This window comes from Astatotilapia calliptera, chromosome 17, assembly GCF_964374335.1.
Source record: "Astatotilapia calliptera chromosome 17, fAstCal68.1, whole genome shotgun sequence".
NCBI lineage: Eukaryota > Metazoa > Chordata > Actinopteri > Cichliformes > Cichlidae > Astatotilapia > Astatotilapia calliptera.
The window spans coordinates 18,011,265-18,029,215 of NC_137438.1; the positions used below are offsets into that span (position 1 = coordinate 18,011,265).

Genomic DNA, 17,951 nt, shown 5'->3' on the forward strand with positions numbered 1-17,951 from the left:
ATACGCCTCTTTTCCAAATTCAGTACGAGCTTCAGGCAGAAGCAAGACATGTCAGGTTGAAGACAGTAACGTCCCACACTGCTTCAAAACATGGCAGTAAGATGGAAGCAGACCAAGAATGGTTTCATTAAGAAGAATATAGCAGTGGGTGAGATAAAGCACACCATCCAGCCAAACACTCAGCGTGAAGTGATGAGTATTTTACATCTGTTATTAATCTCAGTGTGCCGTGATAGTACAGCACATACAAGCATGCAGACAAGTATCATCACAATCCAGCACTGAAATAAAAGTGGAAACAGCAAATCTCCCTCATCCTCAAAATAAAACACACAATTTTAACTTCAGTGTTTTCCACCAGTTTCTGACTGTGAAGCTTAAAGTGATGATACTGAGATACTAACTCAGAGCCCTGGACTCCCACAAACCATCAGACCCAGTCCACATGTGAGGGGAACCCACATTTGGGAACCTTCCAGAGGCCAGTGTGTGCTGAGCACACCCTCTCCACCCTCTGCTATTTCTGTTCATGTTCATACTTCTCACACTTGTTGTCTCTTTATATGTGGAGAGCTGATGATATGCCCCTCCCTCCCTCCTCCGGTCACATTGACTGGTTTCAGCTGCACATCAATACCTCCGTCCACAGCAGGACGCAGCCGACGCTAATGTAACTAATTTGAGGAGTGGCAGGGTGGTGGACGGCGTGGGGGTCAGTGACGGATGGATTCGGATTCCTGCTCTTGTACTAAAGCAAACAATGATTATCCTGAAAAGCCTGCGCATATTTTTAGGGTCTGAGTGCGTTTTACGTAACGGGTCACAGGAACAAGAATAGCTCCATCAATCACTGGGGCAGCGGCACCCAAACGCTCTGGGAACGCTGGGATTAGAAAACAGCTCACTGTGCCAGAGGAGGCCCCACCAGCCAAAACCACATTTCCACTTCGGGCGTCCAAAACACAGGAGGCGAGTACATGTACTGCACCCATAGTCACATTGTGTCATGCTTTTATTGATCCAGCAGCTGGAGCTTCACGTTTCTCTGCTGAATCATGTTTTACAGCACAGAGCTGCATCCATCCAGCTTCCCGTCACCCCTCACCTCTCTGCATTTCCTGCCATACATCACTGTTTATACATTTCTTTTTGTTCTGGTATTTATAGTATTTCTGCTTTTTTTAGTCTGTCGTGTGGTATTATCATTATTATTATTATCATTATTATTATTATTATTGTTGTTGTTGTTGTTGTTGTTGTTGTTGTTTCTTTAAGATTATTCTGACGTTTCCTGTGTTTTCGTTCGTGTTTTGGAGATTATGTATCGGAATTCCAGGAGCAGGACCACGCCTCCAAACACGCTCCTTCCGGTTGTCATCTATATAGGTTCCCCCAGTTCTGCAAGCTGTTCATTCTGGTTTACGTGCCCCACTCTCCCTCCCTCCTTGTTCTCAGTTCTTTAACTTCTTCATTTCTATTTAGTGTATGGGGATCTGCCAGGCCTGGGAGCCGTCGCCAGTCCCCTTCAAGGCCTTCCCCAAACCGCAGCTCAATTCATGTCAAAGCATTCACTTTTACCCACTAAAACACTGTCAAACCTAAAATGAGGACGTGGGCCCAGCTAGTGAATTGATTTTCATTCTTCTTTCAGACGCCTGTTTCCTCCTGTCATGTACTTTGGTTACTTCTTGTTTTACTTTGAAGGTTAGCTTCCTGTTGTGCTTTTTTTAAGTTTTACTTTGGGACAGTCAGCCTCATTGTCTTCAGCCATGTTAATTAGATTCAGCTATGTCTCATAGATTAAAAGAAGGTGAGGAGCAGACACTTTATTAAGAGCAGGAGGTAATTTTATGTCCGCTGCAAAGCAGTTTTAAAACTGCCCCACCGCCACAGTCATAAATCCAATCTGAGTGGAGCTTTGGAAGTTAACTGGTTGTTGAGACATCCTGGCAGAGTGTGTTGATGTTAAACATCACTATAGGTATGCAGAGGTCAGGCAGGCCGTGGCTGTCCGCTGTGACTCTATGAGAGGTGACAGCAAGCAGATTGTTGCAGTGAAACCTCGGACTTTGTCATGGATTGTGATTACATAACGGCTGAACGAGCAGACGGTGCACGGCAGCGGCCTGCAAAGCGGTGCCAGCTCAGGGCCATGTGGCGAGGACGGGGCGGTCCACACAGGAAGTGACCGCGGACAGAATGGTGACACTGCTGAATCAGGACTGACTCAGCTCACTGCCAATGAAACGGTTTATTCATCAGGGCCAGCTAAACACGAACAGGAAAAATACAGGCATAAAAGTGAAGACAAATAAAGATCTGAATGTTACTTCACACTAAAGTTTCTTTAAAGAACGTCATAAACAACGTGTGAGCCCACACTGACTCTTCATCATCCTCAAAAGCATTCAAACAGTTTAGACCCTCTGTACCTGAATATAGTGATGGGTGAAGGGTTCTCCAGACATATCAGTATTTAAATATATATTCTAAATGTACTTTGTGAAGTTTCCTCCAGTGAATGATCAGAAACAGATCAAACCTCCCGAGTACCAATGCTGCTTTCTGCTTCTCTGCATCACAGACATCAACCTGAAGTTTATTAAAGCTATGATAGATCCCTTAAAACTGGATAAAGAAATCAGATTTAATCTTTAGATTCTTGAAGTGGGAGTAACGCTGATCTGGATGCAGTTTCTAACAGACTTAAATGTGATTTTCAGCCCTGAAAGCTTCGTATGGAGGTTTGGTGCATGTCTAAAGTTATGAGGGCTCAGACATGGTGAGAAACTAATTACCATCAGATTTGGATATCAATGATCTCTAGAAATATTCCTGCTATGAAGGTAAAATTTCATATGCCTTCATTAAATACAGTAAAGTTATTGAATGTGTCTTTAGACTGATGGATGGTCACTGTTTTAGGGCGTTGGTATCATTATCAATATAGTAAAGTTGAGCTTTAGTTTTTCTCTTCTTTTCGGTTCACCTGTTTGGACTGTTGAATGAGCTTCACACTGTTTTCACCTGTTTCATTCCTGACCTGTCTGTCATTCACCAGACCTCGGTGTATTTATAGCCCTTCCCTCCCAGTGGATAGTAATTGCACTGTTTAGTTCTGTATTTTTTCTCATTCTTAGTTTATTTTTATTCTTTTGGCTTTTGTATTTCTTGGTTTTGATTTTTGGCCTTTAGACTCTCATTTTCATTAGACTCTGTCCTGCACTCAGTGCAATCTTTCAATGATAGAAATCAGCCATTAAATGATTGAAATGGTTACTTGGCATCAGAATAGCTCACAATTAGAGCAGAAATTCTGTCTACCTGTACCTAACCTGGCTATAAAACCATTAATGTGGACAAAAAAATCATCAGCTGAACATTGAGAAAAACCTCTGAGCACCACAAAATGACTGCAGTATTATGACATGGGGCAATGTGTCATTGTGAAAGTGTTCATTAGCAAATGTTTGTCAGCTCCAAATGCATCAGTCTGTTTGTGTTTTTGAAAACCTGCTTAGTAGCTCAAAAGCAGCTCTGGAGAGGAGACATTTTGAGAAGAGTGGGATGAATGGACCAATGAAATATCTGTAAACTGTAGAAGGAGTTTTGGTTGTCAGTGTGGAGCTGTTTTTACCTGTGTGCTTCAGGACACTGCAAGGTGACGTCCTGATCCACCATTACTCATCGCAGCGGTCAAACATGGAGGTGACGCTGCCAGTCAGGGCTGCTGCTGCTGCTGATGTGCACTCCATATACCCCACAATAATCACATGCACATCCATCATGTCACTGTGACATTAGTGGGGCTGTTAACGGCACCCCGCAGAGTCCCGCTGTGCCTCAATGTAATTCCAGTGCTGCCTTATGGCTGCAGGCATCATCACAGCAGATAACCCTAGCCGCCTCATCGCCTCAACTACAGCTGGTGAGCAGCAAGAAGAAACAAGGCCTAAAGCTGGATTCATTCCCACCTTCTTTGCCCAGGGGCTGCAGAGGAGGAAGGGGTTACCTGCCACACCAGGCTGCCCTTGGAAACCTGGGAAGTCCTCTCTGCCTCCAGCAGCAGCTGCAGTGGGAGGCAAAGCTGCAGAGATCAACCTGTCACGTCACGTCACACGGCGAATTATGCGGCCTTCAGGACAGTTCTGCTCTCAGGTCTGATGAGCTGTGGTCAAACATGAGCTCACAGCATGGAAGAGGCAGACGCATGAGCAAAGGTAATCATCCCATAATATCCTTTCAAAGATGATATATGACCTTGGGATACAAATGATTGCAGAATCCCTGCTGATGCAGTCATTCCTCATTACAAGAAAAGTAACACAGAAGAAAAGTCTGAGAATCAAAATACACTTTATAAATAATAAAATATGGAATATTTAAATAAAATAACTGATGCATTGCATTTAAATCTCCATCTATGCATCCATCTCTATTGCTTATCCCTATCAGGGTCCCGGTCTGGAGCCTATACCAGCTATCATTGGACGAGAGACATGGTACGGCTGGCCAATCAGACGCTACTGCACATTTAAATCTGCTTCATTTACAGACTGAGGTGTCAAAACAAAACGACTTGCAGTCTTATAGAAGTCTGTGAGAAAAGGGCCAAAATGATGGATAAGTAAAAAGTCCATTTTGTACACTTTGGTCATTCTGAACTGTCGGAGAGAAGGATCACGCAGAGCTGCTCTCCGATTGATAATTTTTCAGTCAAATCATTGACAGGTCAAAGTTCTTCTGGTAGATTAAAAAAACCGTTTTTCTTGTTAACATTTCATTTTAACATGTGATTTTAGCATCACACAGTGTCTTCCATGCAAACATTGAGCTTCTGCGGAAATTACCGCAGTTTTACTGATCAACAACCAGCATTCTTACTGAACTGTCTGTGGAATTTAACACTGCAGTGGTAAAGATTCTTGAATGTTTGATTTCTATTGATAATCTTAATCATCTCAATAAGTAAAGCTTTAAATACAGAGAATGTATTTCAGTTCTCTGGTCTCTTCATTCTGCAGTAAAAAAATCTAAATAAGAGGAACATGTTGCAGTGAGCTGTAGCAGTAGTCACGTGTCGTTCAGTGTTCTCAACCAGAAACTATAAAATCTTTTGACCTTGTCCAACTTCATTCTGCGATGGACCAGCCACACATATCAGCTAATTTCATTATCTGCTCATTAATTAATTCTACAGTAAGTCGTCCCGTGAGAACTCGAGCTTTAGCGGTTCGACAGCCCATCGACACACTGAGTCCATCCTCCTCCTGGAAACTGTCATCATTAACACAAAGGTTAAACAGGAAGAAAACTAAGACAGGTGGTAACAATTTATATGCAGAAACACATCCAGTATGAAGAGTTTTCAATAAATGTCAGTTTGGTAAATGCTGATTTCCTGCACATTTGTCTCTGTTCGCCTACAGCAGCAAAATCCCAAAACGAGCACCGAGATGAGCCGAATAAATGAAACTGAAATCTGACCAATGAAAACACATTAAATCATTTTTCTTTCTTCTCCCTCTGTGCAGAAATCCAGTCCCACACCTCACCATGATCGTGCAGCCTCTCCGCTTCACATAATGAATAGAGAAAAGTACAATAACTGCAATTTCCCACAGTGAGATGACCCCAATCAGGCCATTCAGGAGAGGCGGTTATAATGAGGTGGCAGTCACATAAAACTCTCATTTCAATAGCAGCGAACAGTTTTCTGTGTGACCGCTGATGCTGAAGAGGAGAGAGGAGTGATTACCACTTTACTATCAGCATTTACAGCTCAGAGATTTCACCAGTTTGTACCGGACAGAAAGGATTCGGGTACACATGACGTTCAGGACGTAGATTCTAGTTTTTATTGTTAAGAAAGAGAAATTAGTTCAGTGCTGCAGGAACATCACAAAGGACGGATCTCTCTTCTCTTGGTTCTCCATTAAATGTGTTTCTGGGTCAAAGGTCTTTTATTCAAGTCTCACATGTTAACCAGTTCTCAGGTTCCTTCTGTCAGGAAGAACTCGGTGGGTTTTTTTTAATGTTGAAGAGGCTGAGATAAGGATTGGCCCTCTGAGTCTGAAGCTGTGGTGATCCACTAGAAAAAGCTGGAACGTTAACTCCGGGTCGAGGAGGAGTTCCTGCCTTAAGTGGAGGAGTACAAGTACTTTGAGGTCTTCTTCAAGAATGAGAGGCGAAGGAAGGATGAGGACTGACAGATGGACTGTGGCAATATCTGCTGTGGTAACGAGAGACCTGAGCGTGTAGGAGAAGTTGTCACTCTACAGTCTACAAACTGCAATCTTCCCCGCTTGCATATTTAAGAACACTTCTGAATGGCTGCCATGCCAATAGCTGCAGTGAAAAACATCTTTGCATTTACTCAAGCAGAAGTGAACAGCAAATAAAGTCACTCTATGAAGGGAACTCCAAATATTCCAAAAATACACTCAATAAACAGCTCTGCTGTCAAGAGGAGGTAATGACTTCCATCTGCAGCCTTTTATATTTGGTGGCTCTGTAGCAGCCATAAGACCCCATTACAGAAGAGAGGCCTCAGTGATGAGAGATATGAATCAGCATGAAAAAAGCAGAGTTGCAAAGTGGCTTGCAGGTGTGGACTGAGGCAGGCTAAAACAGCTCGAATGTCCTGTGTGAGGACAACGTGCAACTGTTAGCTTTTAGACTGAGCTGAATGTGACTCCTAGGACTGCTTAAACAATTTTCTTTGAGAGAACATGAACATTTGTACTAAATTTAATCACGATCCATCTGAATTATGTAACAGACAGAATCATTAGAGTGTGGGATGAATCCTCTGGGAACATGAATGTATGACTGCAGTTTCACTGGAATCTGTCCAGTAGTGTACTTAAAGTTCCCGGAGGACTTGTGTATGAGGTTCAAAGCCAGTTTGTGAATAATTGTGCACAAACTCCACGTGCTCTCAGGCCTGAATCACAGGCCAGACTGTTTTGACTGGATGATTTAGGATAAAATTATCTTAATTTAGCATCCAGAGTTTGCTTTGCTGTGACAGATGATTGTCTGTTAGCAGCAGCCAATTCTCCATATGCTTCCCTTGGTGACCCAGATGTCTTACACTGATGAAGCATTCCCTGGCCTTGTTAACAGCTCTGAGGTTAACGGTCAAAGGTCAGGCTTCCCCTGAGCTTGTAGCAGCCACAAATGAAATAAACAGTGAGAGGAGGTGACACAGCAGTTATGGGTTGACAGCTTTGTTTTTACAGAGGGGACGGATAGTGCGGACAGTGCTGAAATATTGAAGCTAACACGTCATGTCCTGGGCTGCAAACAGCTCATTAAAAATGTTTTACTGAAGTACACCTGGCTCTCACAGAGAGGATAAAAGCACCTGTTGCGCTCTTTTTGCTGCTGCATTTGAATTCGTACATTGTATTACAGCCTCTTCTCTTCCCTCCACTGATGAAACATCAACCCCTGACTTCAATTTTCTGGCACTCATGTCACCGTTTTAGGACGTCTCTGAGACTTTTACAGCTTCTATCACCCATCACACTCTGGGTTCATGAGCGCCTCCTATCATCTGCCTGAAACAAGTAACCTCATCCTCATGTGGGCAAACAAATGCACACTCTGGCATTCACGTTGAGGTTACAGAGAGCCGGGAATGCTGGGAGTTGATAATGGCTCCTCTTCTGAAAAGTAAAAGCTCTCCAGTGCGCTGATGGAGATGTGAAAACACACCACAGAAGAGACTCTGGATATGTGCTAATGAAAGATGAGTAGCAGCGGTCACTGTTCAGCTGGGAAAAGATTAGTGATAGTAATAACTGTGGTTCAAGTTCAATATCAAATTCAAACTGTTTTAAATTAATCATTATTAACTTCATAAACTTGGAGAGAAAATCAGAGAGGCTGAGATGGTTCGCACACATGAAGGAGGGGAGATTGGATGTATGCAACAAAGGATGATGAAGATGCTGGGCAGGAGCAGAAGAGGAAGACCTCAGAGGATTTTCATGGATGTAGTGAAGGAGGACATGCAGAGGGTTGGTGTGACAGAGGATTGTTGGGATAGGAGGAGATGGAGGCAGGTGATCTGCTATGGTGACTCCTTTCTGTTTCAGTGCTGCTGGAGTGAAAAGCATGTTAACGAAAGAGAAATGAAGCAGATTCAGAGCGTTGGGAGAAAAGTCGTGTTGAAGTCCATGCAAAGGTTGAGATGTGCAGCTGCTTTTTTCCTCTTGATGAACTGCCGCTTTGCACCGAGCTGCCGTCCTGCAGAAATTACACACATGTTTTTTTGGCTTTGCATGATGGGCTAAAGGACAAGAGTGTGTCGACACAGGTGTAAGAAGATCATTTTGGGGGCATTTTTTGGCCTTCAGACAACAACATTTTGTGCTGTATAAAGTTGACTTTATGTCACATTAGATATTGATGTCATAGCACAGCATGTGTGTTATTTTGTTGTTGTTGTGTTAGTTTTACGTTTGATTGGCTCACAAGTGCCTGAAAACCCAAACATAAGACTGAGGGTATCATACATATTGATTTAATTGAAAATACACTACGGTATATATCAGATCATTCTGGTTCCTCAGATCTTTACTTCTCCTGGTGCAGTACATGCAGTCAGTACAGTGTGAACCTGCAGTGACACAGACCCACAGAGTGTGATGGAGTTTTCTCCTGCAGAACAACAACAGCAGCTCCATCTCTGTTTCTTTCTGACCGCTGTGACAGCACCGAGGCTCTTTGATCGATGGTGGCTGGAGAACTATCTTCTGGAAGTTTTTATAATTTGTCTTCTCCTCTCCCTCCTCCTCCTGCACCCACACATACATATCTATCATTTATATCAGTCCACCCAGACACTGGTGTGCCACTTTGTGAAGGCTGCTGACTTGATTTACTGCTCTATCAGCCACAAGGTTGCAAAGACTGAAGTAATACATCCCAAATCTATAGGTGACAGCAGTCAGTCCTCATTAGGAGAGAACAGACAGTAAAGATAAGCTAGAATTAATATCTAGGAGTATTTTTCATTGATACGGCAACAGCTGATATGAACTGAAGGAAGCCGTTCAGAAATAATACATTTTCTTTAGTCTTTTCCTTTCTGTCCACAATTTAATGTCCTGTTAAAATGAGATGAGGAAACAAGCCAAAAACAGTCATCTTATTCCATTCCAGTCAAGTGAGGGCTGAAAAGTAGAGCCAACACTGAAACACCAAAACCTGCAGTTCCTTCACAGTCCAGCAGAGGCAGTGAGTCAGTCCTCATAGACTCCCATGTTACAGCAGAAATAAATGTGTTTATAGCCTGATACACAAACTGTTTTGGACTCTGTATACAGGTTCATACCTTACAGGCAGCAACTATGACCATGTGTTGTATGCATTCAGAGACGTGCTCCACCTTCTGTTTGAAACTTTATGGTGGAGGAGTCACACTATAGCAGGACAATGAGACCAAACACACATTAAAGCTTTCAAGAACCATCGGATGACCAAAGACAACCAAAGATGACTGACCATCATGGACTTTAGCCCTGTTGAAAATGTATCGGGCTGAGGTGTCTGAGGCTCTTATTTTATTCAAAGTCTTTTTTACATTTTCAGATTTCCTCAACATTTGGTTTGACTGAACTTGTGCTGTGGTAGCACCAAGCTGAAGTCTTAAAAAATTCAGTGCAGTAAAACTATAATCAGTTACAGTTCAAATAAAGTGATTAACATGTAAAACAAGAACCTGAAGCCTGTTGTTTTGAAGGTACATTGAGTCTGTAGGCTTAACTGCTGTGTTTGTGTTTGATAGGAGAAAAGCAAAGTATGAAAGAGTGGGAGACGCTGCAATTGACTTCATATGCCTGGCAGCTACATGCAAAAGCAGCTGTTGTGTTGTTTAAGAAGCAGCTGCATGTTGAGATAAGACTACTGTTTTCTGTGAAGCCTCAAATCTAAATCAATACAACCCTGAGTACTCGCCCCTCACTTCGAACAAAAGCTGGAACTGACTCACTTCCAAAGTTGAATCAATGTGTAATATAAACCGGGGCTGCCGAGGGGCTGGATGGTCACTACCCAACACTTGTGAAGGCCAAAGGCAGTTAATTCAATACTGGTTCAATCTAAATGGGTCCAAATTTATCAAAAACTTTGGAGCACTGATTTATAACAGCAGCTGTGATGGATCCTTCATAAAGATCCAGGATTCAGGATCTTTGTATTGGTTCATTCTGAGCTCAGCTGCTCAGTTTGCTTCTGCAAACAGTTTCACTGATGTCATTTTCACACAAAATCTCAGAGAAGGTCAAATTTATCTGTCACTAAAGGACTGATTCTTAGTTAGGACTTTTTAAGATGTCTCATTCTATTAGTGAATTTTGGAACGTTTGGGATATTTGGAGTTCGACCAGGTGAAAAGTCTTAGCAAATAGAAAAGCTGCATTGCTTTACATGTGATCTTGGTGTAACATCCATTTTATAACAGGCAACATTATGAATAGCCTAATACATCATTCAGTGACTTAAGTTGTTTGATATACTGGAAGGAATGTTTTAATTTTGCCTCTTTGGTAAAGGTAAGGAACTAAAATAATGCAGTGGATAATCATGAAAACATTTTTTGTACATACTACATTTGAACATATTTGAAATATCAAATATCACATGGTAATGGTTCGGTACGCATTCTCTACATGCGTCTCAGTAAGCGTTCATCATTCGTAGAGTTAGCATTTGTCAAGCATATCGTTTACACCACAGGAAGGAGATTCTCCTTCCAAGCAATAATCTTCCTCCCCCTTTCATTCCCCTCACCTCAGCAGCGACTTTTACTCAAAGGTAAAATGCAGATTTATTTTTTTATTTCTACTTGCATTTAGGATGAGGGTCTAGTATGAGGGCCAATGGTTTATATAGAAAATAACTTTAAAAGTGATTTTTAAATCAATATTTTGGGAGCTCATAAATGTCCATCTGAGTTTCCATTAGTTCATATGGGGGAATTTGCTTTGATATATCAGTTTTTTTGTTTGCAAGCAGCATTCAGGAAAGAATCATACTCGTAAACCAAGGTAATACTGTAATTTTCACCAATCACTGCTTATATCCATCAGACATAGTAGCACTGGAGTCATAAAACGGAGTCCAGTATTTTCTTTTAGTTCAGTTTTTGGCCTCCATCAGCTGCTGAAGGGAACCATCAGACGTCTGGATGCTGAATGCTGCAGTAAGTTCACCAGCTTGCCTGCCGCTGCCTGAGTTTGATGTTGAGGAAAATATACAGAGATTTCACCAGAGCAGGTGTGATAAATGCTGGAAACACTGAGAAGAAATGTAATTATAACAGTCTGTACATAATCCAAACTAGGAACTAAAGCAAGTTACAGCTTACGTGAAGGTTGTGCGCATTAAACATTAACTGCAAGGACTTTAATGGAGGAAACAGTGGAAGCAGAATGACTGCTGACTGCTCCAGAAATATCCTCTGTATCCTGATTACAGTTTATCGAGCGGATAAGAGATAACGTATTGAGTGGCTCACTTTGCATCAGGTCACCGAGCGGAGAAAAACACATCTTTCCTGTCCTTTGCTGAGGCTCACAGACGTCCTCAGCCTCAGGTTTCTTCTCCATCTTGGAGCTGAAACTCAAGCTCTCTGTCTCTGACAGCCTGGGACTCACCATATCAAACCATGGCTTCTCGCTGGATGAAATATTGAAGGTTTTTCACCTTCTCTCTTGCCTTCCTGCTCTGACCTCCCACTGAGCTATGAAAAACTTTCCCATTAAAGTTTCTGTAATAGCCCCTGGACTTCTGCAGTCTTTGAACCAGGAATTCTGAGCTGCAGGGAAAACATATACGAGCTTTAAACTGCTAATGATGATTACCACAGCTTGCTGGGAACATTCCTGCTCTCCTGTGATCTCCTGAGTTTGGAAAGTTTTGTGTCAATCAACTCAGCAACCACCCACCCATTAGCTCTTAGGCTGATGTTTCCAGTGAACTACAATTCACAGTTCTCACATGATGGCAGATAATTGTTGCTTTGTTATTTTCATCGGATTTGTTTAGCCAAATTGGCGGCCAGTGCACTAACAATCCCCCATGCAGTTTGTTCATGTCTGCTAGCAAAGTGTAGAATACACTTTGCTGCATGCAAAGTTTTTGAGGTCACTATTATGACCAGCGTCTCACACTTTTTTATGATGTTACTTTAGTTCATATGACAAAGGCATGCAAAATTATTTTCTTGTCTTGAGCAGCATTCTAGCTCCATGACCCGAAATATAGTTTTTGAAGAAAATAGATGAACCATCCAGCGTACCAATGCTGGTTTCTACTCCTCTGCATCACAGATGTTAAAATACTCCAGTTTATTTAAATGATGGTAGCTCGATCATAATAATACTTACAGCTGATTTAAGCAAAGTGTCAATGATTTTTTTTTTCAGTCTTGAAAGTTTCCTGCGCCTGTTTTCTTCAAATTTCAACTCATCCCTGTGTACTTGCACATCTGTAATAGTGGATGGTTTCATGAAATATATTAAAATTGTAGCACCAATAAGTTGTCTATTCTCACAGAGCAATGGAAAATGACCAGTAGAGTGGAGTCCAGCAGAGTAGAGTAGGCACTAGTGGAAAAGAGGTTTTACGGAAGTAGTTTAAATAGAGTTTTGTAATATGCTGATAAAGCACTCTTATGAATTAAAGTATAATCATACAAAAAAAAATTCCAACCATGTTTTTGCTCCTGTTTCCCAGATGTGAGAATTTACTGCTGTGATGAGGTTTGGTGTTTGAATAAAATAAAAAAGTATTAGTAATGGTGTTAATTTGGAATAATTTAGTTAGGCAGAGTATTCATGAGCTCCAAATATTCATCTGCAACATTAAAATGTTGCATACACACTGATATGTTATTAATATTAATTCTAATGATAAATGAACTTCATCTTCCTTCACAGCATCTTTGCTAATGTATAATATTTTAAACATTGCTAGATCCTGTGGCCTTTCATTAAAAGCTCATTTTAATGTGTGCACATCTAATGCATATTTGAATGCATCTTTTACTCTTTGTTTCTTGTTTTTTGGCAGTGCTTTCACTTGTTTTATTAGGTGAATCTGTTTAGCGCTTCATGCTAAATTCCGATTAGTTAATCTGTCATTAAAAAGAACACAACATTCTTATGTTTGATTCCTGAAGAAAATTAGAGATTGTAGCAAATATTCCAGCTTTTAATTCTTCTTCTTTACCTTCAAGCTATCCTTAAAGCTGGGTTCCTATCTAGCAGCGGTGATGAGGGGGACACAAACGGCAAGCTGAAAGCAACAATTAAACAGCCCGTGCAGGATCATTCAGCCCAGAGGATGATAATTAACGGAGGCAGAGATGCTCTTTGCAGCTGCCCTGTGACATTACAGAGTGGGAACAGAGCCATGAAAACAGGGAAAGTGAGAAAATCCGAGGCTGAAGGGGGAAATAAACCTTGGTATGTGTCAGAGGAGGGCGGGTCAGCTGTCACACTGCAGAGTTATTGAAATCTAGATGCTGTCAGCTGGAGGAAAGGCCCCGTCTGCTGACCCTCGACCCAGAGACAATCCGCTTTCCAGCAAGGATGACAGCAAGGTTTGGGTTTCCCTCATCTGTAAATAGCACAGACACATATAATGTGACCATCTAAGTCACATATAAGTCTTGTCCATCCAGCTCACTCCCAGTGAATATCTGAGCATCTTCAGCTTGGCCTCTATCGTCTCCAAACCATCACAGCTGGTCTCATCTCCATCTTTAAACCTTCACTTTTACTCTTGATGCTCTCCTTCACTTGCAGATCTCCCCTGACACTCGTCTCCACCCACTCCACTCTGCATGCACCTCTTTTCTGCACTGTTCATTTTAAGCATTTTCTGTATTACTTGTAAACTCAAGTTGCATTTGCTCTCATTACTTCAGGAGTGGGCAACTCCAGGCCTCAAGCGCTGGTGTCCCTCAGGTTTTAGATCTCACCCTGGGTCAACATACCTGAATCAAATAATGAGTTCATTTGCCTCTGGAAAATTTCAAGACATATTGAGGAGGTAATTTAGCATTTAAATCAGCTGTGTTGGATCAAGGACACATCTAAAACCTGCAGGAAACCGGCCCTCGAGGCCTGGAGTTGCCCACCCCTGCATTACTTAATTTTTTGGGGTTATTTTTCTTGAAGTCGTACAGTTAAAGCCTTAGAAAGGCTACGGTTAGCAGTGAAATTACTTGATTAACTTATTTCCTAAACACGATTGGGTTAAAATGCAAGAGTTCCCACTTTTTCAAAGCTCAGGTCTTAATATCTGTTTTGCCATGAGACCGGGCTGAATGCAATCAAAAAGCTTCTGGTACCAGAGATCTTTCCTTTTTCTGTCCAGGCAGATACACTTTATGGAGAGTACACTTCCTGATCATCAGGGAGACCATTGCCCCTAATTCTGCTGGCGATAAACACACCCCTGCCACAGCAGCCACACCTGTTTCCAATCCCATCAGCCCTGTTGTGTAAACATTGTCCTTGCTTTGGTTCGTTGTTCTGTTTGTTGTCCTGTCTCACTCAGTCTCACTCTGAAAGCAAGATCATTGTTTTCATAGCACCACGCAGACGTCACCTCAGGTAAGTTTTACAGTTCAGTAATAAAAAACTTACATAAAGGTGAAATGTTTGCATGGACGTCCCCCAAAACCAGAAACAAAGCACCTGTTTGCTCATAAATATTCACCTGTGAGCAACACCTTGTCTGGAAATAAGACAGAAGGTAGGACAAAGAAAGAAGTCTGATGATCACTAGAGTGAGATGGTAACTGTGTCACATGACCATGCCCTTCTGCAGCTCGGGGGAGATGGGGGGGCTGACAGATGTGACAGATGTGATAAATGGTTTGTAATGAAGCGTCACAATCGAGCTTGTTGATTAACAAAAACTGAAGGTTTGTATTGCAGAGACGGAGGAGGAGGAGCTGATGATGTGTGCAGGCTTTTCTGTCACGTAGTCACTAACCGGTGTCATACGGAGGGGGGGGGGGGCTCTGTCTCCTTGTCAAGGACCTAATTACCTGCAGTGAGAGTGGAGGGGAGGAATACAACAGAGGCCTCTTATTTTTGTTTCCTGAATGCACTGTGAGTAACTGTTCCCTGTTCTGGTGATTTAATGAAACCAGTTGTGTGCAGCCTGAGGCCTGCAGTGTAAACCCTGATTTAGACTCAAATATTAGCAGTCTGCTCACAGCAGGTGTGCTTCAGTCCGCCCCGTTCAATTATACTTCGAATTATAAGTAAAAACACCTACTCCACTGTTGCAGCTTTGCATGATACACACTTTTAAAATCACAAATGCTACTCACTTGTTTTATCACCTATCTGAAACAAGCTGTTGTCTCTTTAAGGTCCCCCTTCCTTCTGATTGGCCAGCTTTTGGAAGTCAGTCAAGGGGCCGGATCATGTGAGCTGTACCAGAGCTAGTCCCATAGTCATCCCACTTCCTGTTAATCTCAGTGTACAGAAAGAGGTCAGCAGGGGGCGCTCTGAAAAAGTAATCAGTGGTAAGAGTCAGTAATTATTTTCAGCTCGACAGCAGCTGTTCGCATCTTCACACCTCACATCAAAATCGAGGACACAGTACAGCGGCTCAAGATGCTCATGTTTCACAGAAAGTTGTTTTACTGCAACAGAAACCAGCAAAGCCTCCACAAATTAAGCTGTCCCGGCCATTTTCACCAAAAACATGATGAAAGTTTCCTGAAAATAAAAAAAATATCTTTGCTTATTCAGAGGTACTCTGTGAATATGCTGTGTCTGAAGCAGCTAATTGAGCAGTTTGGGGGTTTGTTTTGTTGCCTCTAACCGACTGGACAAATACCTGGTGTGGGCTGAGGGTAAGGATCCAGCATGCACCTCCAGGACTGAAGAATGAAGCCAAATCATTTGGATTCATCTCCCGTAGAGGCAGCTGCGCAGGTGTGTGGTCAGGCAGGTGGGGAGGCAAAGCAAAGACATGAGTACCTGCAGCCTTCAGGCGTTTACTGACCCAGGGGTGCTGCAGTAATTCACAGTGGCATGCTGTCAGGCAGACGGGGGGTTAACTAACAGCAGATGTATGACGCCACTAATGGGAAGCTTTTAGCACCACAATTACCCTCTAATTTTGATTTCACACTGGGCCTCTGCCTGCCAGTTATTATTCCAGAGATATGCATGATTCATTCATCGCACCAGTGCACTGAGTAGAAAGCACGACTGCATTTATCTGCAAACATCCCATGTTTGGACCAAACCAGCATCTGTCTGCATCAAAGCTTCTCCTGACTGTCCTCTGCTTCAGCATATGAACAAGGGCTGCAGTTCATTTTGACTCTACTGAGAGTTGAAGACAACTGAACTTCCTGTTCAGTGAACGCTACGTGACTTTGGAGCAGAGGCTGTCGGTGTTGGTGCTGAAGTTCAGAGTTCAGTTAGTATCCAAGAATTATTTCAGCTTCAGGTCTCAAAGTGATGTGAAACTAAAGAGGGTCAAGTAAAAAAGGCCAAAGTCACACAGTAGTTAGCGAATGTTTGCAGACAAGTTGGCGTCTTCTGCAGCAATCAGCTTGTGACCAGTTTTTGACCAGTTGGAGGTTTTTGGTGCAGCAGTCTCTTTGTGATTGATTTTCACAAAGTGACACTGTCAGGAGTTGTGTCGTGGACGAGAGGAAGAAGGAACCCAAACGCAGGACTCGCAGGTGGGTGAAGACTGGTGAGGATTTATTATAAGGAGTGGATGAACAGAAGGTAAACGGACACTGACTGGCTGGACAACTGAATGGCTGACTGAACTGAGGAAACGCACGGGAAGGACATCACATGAACATCAACATCATCAATGACACGACAGAACTGGTGAAACCGAGGAACTTAAATACACAGGTTGAATGATGACAATGATTGGAAACAGGTGAGTACAGGGCTGAACATAATCTGACTAATGACGTGGGAGACAAGCTGACACGGGGAGAAAAAAAAAAAAAAAAAAAAAAAAAAACAGGAAGTGAGGCCTTAAATGTGGCGAACTAAACTGAACATGAACAAACTGAAATCACTGGGTCAACGACCCAGGAACCCTGACAGTACCCCCCCCCCCCCCAAAGGCCGGCACCCGACGGCCAAAAGAAAAAAAAAAAAAAAAAAAAAAACCAGAACAGGGCGGGCGGAGGGGGCCCAGGACGGAGGGACGGAGTCCACACAGAGACAGTCCAGGCGGGCGGCCACGTGGAAGGCAGCCGCGACCACTAAGCCGGTCCGGTGGGCGGCTGCGGCGGTCGAGGTGAGACTGTTCCGGTGGGCGGCCACGTGGTCCGCGGCCGAGACGAGACAGTTCAGGGGGCCGACCGCGCGGAAGGCAACGGCGGCGACGTGGACACAGTTCGGGAGGCCGACCGCGCGGAAGGCAACGGCGGCCACTCAGGCAGAGGCGGTCCGGGGGCCGGCCGCGCGGAAGGCAACGGCGGCAGCGAAGGAGACGACTGAGCAGTTCAGGGGGCCGACCACGCGGAAGGCAGCGGCGGTTCTCCAGTGCCAGGCGTGCTGGCCACGGCCCGGTGGGCACAGGACCAGACGAGGCAGGACCAGGCGACGACGGGGCCGGACCAGGCGAAGCACAGGCCGGAGCTGCAGCAGGCGAAACAAAAGCCAAAAAGGCTGGGCCAGGCGAGGACGAAGGCTCCGAGGCTGGAGCCGGACCAGGCAGGGCCAGCGGGCGCGGACGAAGGCTCCGAGGCTGGAGCCGGACCAGGCAGGGCCAGCGGGCGCCCGAGGCTGGAGCCGGACCAGGCAGGGCCAGCGGGCGCCCCTGGCTGGAGACAGGCAGGGCCAGCGGGCGCCCCTGGCTGGAGACAGGCAGGGCCAGCGGGCGCCCCTGGCTGGAGACAGGCAGGGCCAGCGGGCGCGGACGCCCCT

At 43.8% G+C, this 17,951-nt stretch overlaps 1 long non-coding RNA gene across 1 annotated transcript; it reads left to right on the top strand.

Annotated features, from left to right (window-relative positions):
• The first annotated feature begins 3,877 nt into the window (after positions 1-3,877).
• On the top strand, positions 3,878-5,957 carry LOC145421560 (uncharacterized). Its single transcript, XR_013902945.1, has 2 exons — positions 3,878-4,220; positions 5,535-5,957. It is a non-coding gene; the product is annotated as an uncharacterized LOC145421560 (long non-coding RNA).
• The last annotated feature ends 11,994 nt before the right edge of the window (positions 5,958-17,951 follow it).